General features: G+C 41.3%; 1 long non-coding RNA gene across 1 annotated transcript; it reads right to left on the bottom strand.

The window, feature by feature from the left end:
• Nucleotides 1-879: 879 nt before the first annotated feature.
• LOC121142210 lies at nt 880-8,044 on the bottom strand. Its single transcript, XR_005879187.1, has 3 exons — nt 7,964-8,044; nt 7,705-7,777; nt 880-1,042 (listed from the first exon to the last, which is right to left on the bottom strand). It is a non-coding gene; the product is annotated as an uncharacterized LOC121142210 (long non-coding RNA).
• Between the last annotated feature and the right edge of the window lie 921 nt (nt 8,045-8,965).

Below are 8,965 nucleotides of genomic sequence, written 5' to 3'. Positions count from 1 at the left end.
GATAGAGGAGACCCATGCTTTAGATCTCACAGGCCAGTCTGACCTGCGCATGACTCAGTGTGGAATGAGTTCCACAAGGCAGACAAATAATAGTTGTGTATATTTCTGTGGCATGATGTGATTTTGTTTTATCTGTGTATTCATTACAGAAAGTGACAGAGGAAGTGTAGTCTTGACGTGGTGGTGAAAGTGACCTCCCTTCCACAGTTTGCAGCCTTGGGAGACCTTCTTGGGAGTCTGGTCTATAACTCAATGCTCCAACCTTTCCCAGAGTTCTGTGAGTTATCTTGTAGTGTATAACAAACCCCTTGATATTCAAACTGACAAGAGGATTTTACCATCAGTAGCTAAGTGTATCCTGTCATTTAATACAGATGTCTTGGGACATTTGCACTTCAGAACTTGGTTGAATTTATAATATCTTTTTTATTTAAATGTATTTTATTTAAATGTAAATTATGCCCATGAGCAGAAATGTTCTAAGAGTACAGAGTTAACAGTATTTTCCTCCCTAACTCTCTAGTCTGACTCTCTGGAGGTGATGCCTTTAGAAAAAGATTACTTTGTAATAAAAATAACAATTATGTATATTTATGAAGCATAACATACTTTAACGTGTGTACACTTTATAGAAAGATTTGATCAAGTTTTATAACATATCATTAATTCATAAATTTTGTGATGAGAGTGTTAAAATTTATTTAACAGTTTTGACAGAAGAGATAGTTCTGAACAGTTTTTTGTGGGAAGATTTGGTATATATATTAGAGAAAAATTCATACTCTATCTGAAGGCTCAGTGACTTGAGTTTATTGAAATAAACTAGCAACAGATAGACAAGAGAAAGGTATTCTATTTTAAAATTTAAAAATCACTTTATTTATTTATTTAATTTTATGTGTATATACCACAGCACACATGTGTAGGCCAGAAGAATAATGAGATCCAGTCAGTTCCTTCACCCGGGTGGGTCCTAGGGATCCAAGTCAGGTCATCAGGCTTCGTGGCAGCTACCTTTATCCTCTGAGCCATTTCTCCAGCCCTGTAAATGAAATCAATGTGAGCATGTGTACAGAGGCCACATTCAGTACTAACTTTAGGGCCAGCTGGTTGTGGTTTAACCATTCTGTTAACCAGAGAAGTGAGGGCTGTCAACAATTTGAGAACAGTAAATGGTTTCAGAGAGGTGAATAAAACCAAAAGTCAGTGGCTGGACAGAGTTTTTGTGGGATCTGGGTGTGATGTTAGAACCCGGTTCCTTGTTCTGTGATATGTTTAACCTTCCTTAGTGAATGGAGCCTGAGAGCAACTGTTTCTCTCTGGAGAAGCACTGTAGGGGACTTCGAGAAGGCTTCATCTAGTAACTGCTATTCCTAACAACTTTACTTTAAAATGATCAGCATACCGATGTGTCATATTTAAGTGTATAATTTTCTAAGCCCCAACAGAACATGCACCCCTCCTGACTTTTTAAGCTAGAAAGGAACACAACTGCATACTTCTAAAATTGGTTTTATTTATTCAACATGTCTTAGCCATCTATCTAAATGCATCTGTCAATCAATGGTTGGCTGGTAATCTAATATGCTGTTTTATTTAAAGAGTCCCAAGTGATGGGCATTTATGTCACTAGCTTCCTGAGGCTTTAATGCTGCTATCAACAACTTTGTAAGTTGACACAGACTGTGTCTGTATACAAACACACACACACACACACACACACACACACACATGCACACACTCATACACTGGCAACATTGTGCAAATTTATCTATGAAATAAAGCTGCTAAACTGGAATTGTGCCATCAAAGAGTGCAAGAATTTTACCCATTGGCAGACATTGCCTGGCTCCTCCCTGAAAGTGCTACAATATGAGCTTAGCCTCAGCAGTTTACCTCACAAGCACTCAAGAGCTTTCAATGGCCACAGCTGGGGCTTTGTTTGGTTGTTTTTAGAATTTTGCCCATTAAACATTGCTTTCTGAATTTATTTGCTTACGCAAACAAAAGAAGAGAGGCAACAGGATGAAAACAAGACAGAACAGGACATAGACAGGCTGGGAGCTAAGGAGTGAGAAAGCTTGAGGGATTGGGGGAAGGGGCTTGGGAGGCAGCTTTAACTGGTATTAACCAGGAAGGAATTCCTGGGATGAAGGGCAGCCTGCCAGGTGGATTCTGATCACTAGATATCATGCTATAGACATAGTATATGTAATTCGCTGAGAAAGGGTAGAGTATATTGCATAGGAATGACAAGAAAGAAATGACATGTCTACATCATGTTCCAGGACGGGGACACTGTGTACCATGTATTCACAACATTGCTGCAACACTGAGGTCTGAGTTACAGAAGTGTTACAGACCTGGTTATACCAGCCTTGTTTTCAGACCTGTTAGCCTGTGGGTGCAACAGCCTTGACCATGCGGCTCTGTCGTTTGCTTTACAGGAAAATAAACACTTCATAGCCTTATCAAGTGTCCCTAACTTCTTAGGTTTTGCCTGCATGTGCTCAGGAGACTAATCGTTTGGTCTATACTATAGAATCATCTCAGTGCATCTTCCAAGCCGTTGGGTATGTCTTACTAGGGTTTCTATTGCTGTGATAAAAGGGTTTATTTTAGCATATTCCATCACTGGGGGAAGTCGGGGTAAGAACTCAAAGCAGGAACCTAGAGCAGGAACTGAAGCAGAGGCTACTGAATAGCACTGTTTACTGCTTGCTCCTGCTTCCTAATACTACTTAGAACCACCTGAGCAGGGGTGACACAGCCAGCGATGGCCGAGCCCTCCCACGTCAATGATTAATTAAAAAAGATGCCCACAGACTTGACTACAGACCAATATTTTGGACATTTTGGACGTCCAATATTTATTACATCAACAGAGAAGCAAATTATGACAGTTACCAATGTAACACAGAAAATAAAATACCCAGAGACTGATACTGGGATTCAAGCTGAAGATCAGAAAAGCAAAGCAGCTGGCCACTAGCTCTTACCTCTACCTTAGACTGAAAGGTGATACTGGCTCCACAAAACCTCAGACTATAATCCTAGACTGCTATGCTCTCATTAAAATGGCTGGAGAATCTCGAGACTTACTGCTGAAGACCCTGATCCTATCTTTTATATCTGTCTAGTACTGGAATTAAAGGCATGAGCTCTATACTATACTCTTTCAGATTCATTCAATCTCATTTAGCCCTGGTTGAGACTGACTGCTGAAGACCCTGATCCTATCTTTTATATCTGTCTAGTACTGGAATTAAAGGCATGAGCTCTATACTATACTCTTTCAGATTCATTCAATCTCATTTAGCCCTGGTTGATCTTGAACTCAGATCCATCCACCTTTGTCTCCTGAGTTCTGGGATTAAAGGTGTATACCATAACTGCCTGATCTCGATAGCTTGAGGCTGACTTTGTTTTCTAAATACTCAGGCAAATTTTATTAAACCATAAATAATATATCACCACATACCAACATCCCTCAGGGTGTCATAGACTGCCATTGTTCTTACAGGTGATAGTTTTTTCTGATGTCTCTACTGAGATGGTAAATAAACCGAATCAGGTCAGAGAGAAGTGAGGAGGGATGAGAAGACAGTGCAGCTGCACTAGGTAGCTTCCTTTGGGATTGGACTTCAGGAGTGCCACAAAGCTAAGTAGGACAGCTTGATGTCGGGAAACAAAAGAAAGAAATACCCTCCAATCTGGGCTTGAAGGTACAGCCCCACCGACTCCACAGAAGCAGAAAGATTCTGCAGTTCTTGCTTTGTTTCAGTTTTCTCAGAGAGACTGAGCATTCCACACTGCAAAGGGGCTGTTGAGGCTAGCAGCTGTCATTGAAAGCTGGCAAAATTGAGTGTGTCTGCATGGTTGTGAGATGTTACAAGTGGATTTTGGTGTCTTTGGGGATTACCCCTTTGTTCTGAAATGATTTGTGAGAAGTTTATATTTTTGCCAAATAGTGCTTACTATACTAAAAGCCCACACTCCAGAAGAGGAAGAGATGGCTCAGGAGTCGCGAGTATCTACTACTATCGCAGAAGACCAGTGTTAGGTTTCTTAGCACTCATGCTGTGGCTCACAACTGCCTGTGACTCCAGCTCTAGGGGGTTTGACACCCTCTTCTGCACTCCTCAGGCATCCTGTACAGACACACATACACAAACATAATTAAAGAAATTTCTTTAAAATTGCACATTTAAAGCAATTCCTCCATTCTGGCCTATATTTCCAAGTTTTACTTACGAATCTTAGTTACTGTTTATTCACACTAACAACGTCAATTTTCAGCTCTACACCAGGCACTGGGGACCTACTAGGATGGAAAGGCAGGCACCATCTTGCCCTCAGTGAAGTTCACAGACTATAAGCAGAGAACAGAAAATAAGCAAACTGATAACTTATCTAATATATTAGACAAAGGCAATATTTACAAAAGTGAATAAGATGAAGAAAGCAGGAAGAAACCTTTTAAAGTGTATAAAATTTCACCTCTGAATTTTAATGTACTTGATCCCTCTTTAAGTGAATCAAACATATGAAGAATCTTCTGGTATAGCTAAGAACCTACCGTAATATCCAAGATAATAAATTTCATCCTTCTTAGGTCTTTCCAGTATTCAAAAGCCAGAGAAACAACAGAATTTCAAGCATAAGTAATAGGCTATTAATTTAAATCAATGAGCTAATTATGTATTTTTTTGTAGAATCAGAGACCAAACCCTTACATTTTATAAGGCCATGTCCTCTGAAACAGTTGAACCAGTGCTGCACACAGCTTGTAAATACAAAGTACTGCTGTGGCGGCCACGACGGATTCCCTTGAATTCTATCCTTGATGTCACTTTCCAGTGAGGAAGCCACTCTGCCCTTCTACAGTATCTTGGTGGTTATTCCTTCATGCAAATTTTGGGGATTTCTGTCTCTGTTTTCTGGGAATCTATAAAGACCAGAGACACCATTGGTAAGTTGCCTCCAAGCCCAGTGTTCGGCACTTGCTGGAGGTGCTAGTTTACCTGCAGTTTCCATCCATAGCACTGACATGATAATTTAAGGAAGGAAGTAGCTCCACCTTCACATTTGGGACATGGAGCTATCTCATCTCAGACAGAATCCATAGGCAAAGCTACCCAGTTGAATTTTGTATTCATATGGCTTTAAAAATAAAATAAATATACGTTAGTTTTGTTTAACTACACAGAACTTTGAACCTGGCTGGATCCTACTTCTTTCTATTTGTTGTCTCTATTGCTTTCATCTGCTTTTCTTGGACATCACAGTATGTGAGCCAATTACCGCCATCCCTCTTATTCGTAGGGAATATGGCCCAATGATTCCAGCAACTATTTGAAACTTCACAAGTACCAAACCTTATAAAGTATGATTTTTTTCTATACATACTTGTCTATGGAAGTTTATAAAATGAACACAGTAAGGGATTATAATAATAGAATCATCATAAGAGTCATCTAATAATAGAATCATCATACACTACACTGTAATAAAAGGAATATGAATAGGATATCCTTCCTCTTCCCAGAAGATCTTGCTGTATCGTGCTCGTTCTTCCGGTGGTGATGTGAGATGACACTTAATGGAAGAGCTTTCAGGCTTTGCTTTGGCATATCTAGCTTGCCAGTATTACTACTGTTATGCTTTGGGGTCACTGTCAAGCTTAAGATGACTTGAACACAGCACTGCAATAGCCCAACGGTGGCTCTGATAAGCAAGATGGTTACCTAGTGACTAATAGACTGGTAGGATATACAATGTAGAGTGTGCTGAACAAAGGGATGGTTTGCATCCCAAGCAAGACAGAATGGGATAGTGAGAGATTTTTGTTATGTTATACAGGAACACATTTTTGACTTACAAGTTGTTTATTTCCAAAATTTTCTATTTGCAATTTTCAGACTGAAGTTGATAACAGGCAGCTGAAACCATAGAAAGTAAAATTATGGCTAAGGTCTGTGGTTCCACTTTGCATTCAAGACATGTTTCTCACTAAGGGAAAAATGAGAAGCAAATGCACATATGACATTTCTAACTATTCTTCAACTGACACAGGTAATTACCACTGTGTGTGTGTGTGTGTGTGTGTGTGTGTGTGTGTGTGTGTGTTGGCCACTATTGGAATGGTTAGAATTTAAATGTATTTTCTGAGGCTCTTTGATCTGAACTAGATGATTTATAAAATCCAAACAAATTTTGGATTTAGTTTACCATAATCAGAGCAAGCATGTATACCAAATAACAATAGGTTTAGCAAAAGATGAGTAAGCAGGAGCACAGTAAGTTGATATTTATGCTCTTGACTATCTAAATAGGCATTCAACAGTTTTCTGTGAAATTTAGAAACACAAAGATTTATAGAAGTGATGTATTCTGACAATGCTCCAGGAAGTTTATTATTGTGTTTCAGTATTCATACTGATATTTCTGAAACACTTTATATCGAACAAACTTGGTCTCATTTCAAGGGCAACTTGTTGGGATTTGAAAGTAAATCGTAGCTCTTGAGAAAAACTTAAGGAGGTGTGGAGAGAATGCTGAACTGAATCCAACATCTCTTTGTAAATGTGTTTTAAAAGAAATACTTCAGCACTGTGTATAAATCACAGTTTCTAGAATGGGGAGGGTGGAAATTGGAAAGGTTTATAAAAGGTATACGTGGCCAAAATAGTCCTTCACTCTTCTATTAGCTTTAAAATTATTTGATGTGATAAGTGCATTGCATGCAGGCACGTATGTGTACAACATGTGTGCATGATGCCCATGGAAGTCAGAAGAGCGTGTTGGATACCCTAGAGTTACACACAATTGTGAACTGCCATGTAGGTGTTGGGAATTGTGGCCAGGTCATCCGCAAAAGTAACTAGTGCTCTTAGCCTCGGAGTTATCTCTCCAGCTCTGCTCTTCCATCTTAAGTTAGAATTCTGTTGCCTCTTTTAGCTTGTGAGCTCTTTGGGCACAGCCCTTAGTTTTGTCAGAGAACAAGAAAATATTCACAGTGGGACTTCCATTAGGAAACGTGGGCTCCAGGGATATAGTTAAGACCCATCTCACTGCCTTCTCTCTGACCGCAGTGAAAATCCCTAGGCCCTACTGTCCACAGTACCAGAGTCCCTGTCCCAGCCATCCCTGTCCCAGCCCAGGGACAGCGTAACCATGGCAACCCAGTAGTTCTTGATGCCATCCAAAAGAAGTCAATAACAGGGAGCATAAGAGTGGAGGCAGAGCTGTTTGGGAATGAATGTTATCTTACTTCCCACAGATTTACATTTTGTCCAAAGCCCCGAGGACCGCAGTATGAAAAATGCTGCACCAGGAAGAAGAGAAAGAGGAAGAGAAGGAATGAGGTCTGGGTGGGAAAGGACATGGTGTGGGAAAGAAAGGAGCAGAGGCAAAAGGAAGGCTGGAGACTGGGAAGGGCCAAAGAGGCAGAGGTGTGTGTGTGGTTAGCTGGCCTTGCAGGGACCACTGTAGACTCCACGCGTGCTCTGCCCCTAGGTGGTGCTGTGTAGTCAGCAAGTTCGGGGGAAATAACCTTTGTTGGAAGCCAGGAATTGCTCCCTGCGGTCTCTGTGCACATGGGGCTGGCTGGGTTCTGCTCTCCTACACTACTCTAGATGAACTTTCATGAGTTCCCAGGTGGTGGTGTTCGTCCCTGTCTTCCTCCATGCTCGTTTCTCTTACCCGATCGCCTAGGTACTTTCCGTATGATGGATGCTCCCAAGAAATCAACGAAATGGACAGCCTTCTCTTTGGTCTGCAGATGAAAACAATACAACTAAGAGACTAAGAGTTAGAAGCTCTCCCAGCCTAGAGAAGGTTTAAATTCAGATCTAGAGGACTGCAAGGTCCGAGAGTTTCCAGGGAGGTTTCATGCTGGACTCCCAGAGGCCATCCCCAGCGACTCTGAACCTCACTGGTGTCATCTTTCCTGTGGGCTCACCTGGGGCCAGCCTGTCGGCCACCTGGCCCTCAGTCAGCAGCCTTTATTGAGAGGAGACCACACTGTGTACAGAGTCCTGCCCCGCCCTTGGAAGTGGAAGTCACAGGTGGGTTGTTAGGAGGGAGGTGGATTATTGTGAGTCACCAGCCTATGGTAGGTTCCTTGCTCATTGGTCACTGGAGTGATACAGCTGAGTGTGAGTAACCAGAGAAAGGGGAGGGAGGGCACAGGGGGAAGAGAAGGAATCCTCTCCATCATCACTGCTGTCAGCCGTCCTGAGAAGGAAGGTGTTTATTTTTCCATTTCGATTTATACTTGTGGAAGTGACAGGCCAATGGTCCAAGAAATAAATCCAACTCTTAGATAATTACTAATTAGAAAGGACATTGTACAAACTCCAAATTTTAAAGAATAGCTAGTCAATGTTATTAGGGGGTTACAAGAATCTTGGAAAAGAAAGGATGGCATTGCAGAATGTATTTTACATCTGGAGGGTCAGAAGCAGAAAAAAAAAGGAAACGGAAGTAGAGGGATAATAAAAAAGAAGGGAAAAGAAAAGAGGAATGAAAATATTCACTCTGGGGGCCTCACTGGGCTTTGCATCTGGCCTCATGACTGTCTGGCCTCTGCTCTCGCCTGTTTCTCCTCCACATTGCTGAATCTTCTCTCCATCCCCCACCCTCTCTCATATTTAAGAATGAACAGGGAAAGAAAACAGGATTCAAAGGTGTTTTATACCCCCCCATGGCTCACTAGAAGGTAATTTTCACTGTGCTGAAAAAAAAAAGATTGATAGGTTAATTATCAATTCAGGTTATAACCTGCACCAAGCACTTCTTGAAACAGTTTCTAAGTGGTTGGGGGAGTTTTCTGGAGTTGAGTAGCTACAGGAAAGAGGAGAGCCGGCTGCCAGGTTGATAGTCGCGATGATAGGTGAATGCCTTTTACAAGTCTTCCCTGTGTCTGCCTCTATGTTAAGCACCTGGCCAGTTGCAGAAGTAA

The sequence above is a fragment of the Mesocricetus auratus genome, unplaced genomic scaffold (genome assembly GCF_017639785.1).
Source record: "Mesocricetus auratus isolate SY011 unplaced genomic scaffold, BCM_Maur_2.0 Super-Scaffold_100009, whole genome shotgun sequence".
Lineage (NCBI taxonomy): Eukaryota > Metazoa > Chordata > Mammalia > Rodentia > Cricetidae > Mesocricetus > Mesocricetus auratus.
Note: the sequence above shows the minus strand (reverse complement) of the source record. Positions and strands in the feature narration are given on the sequence as shown.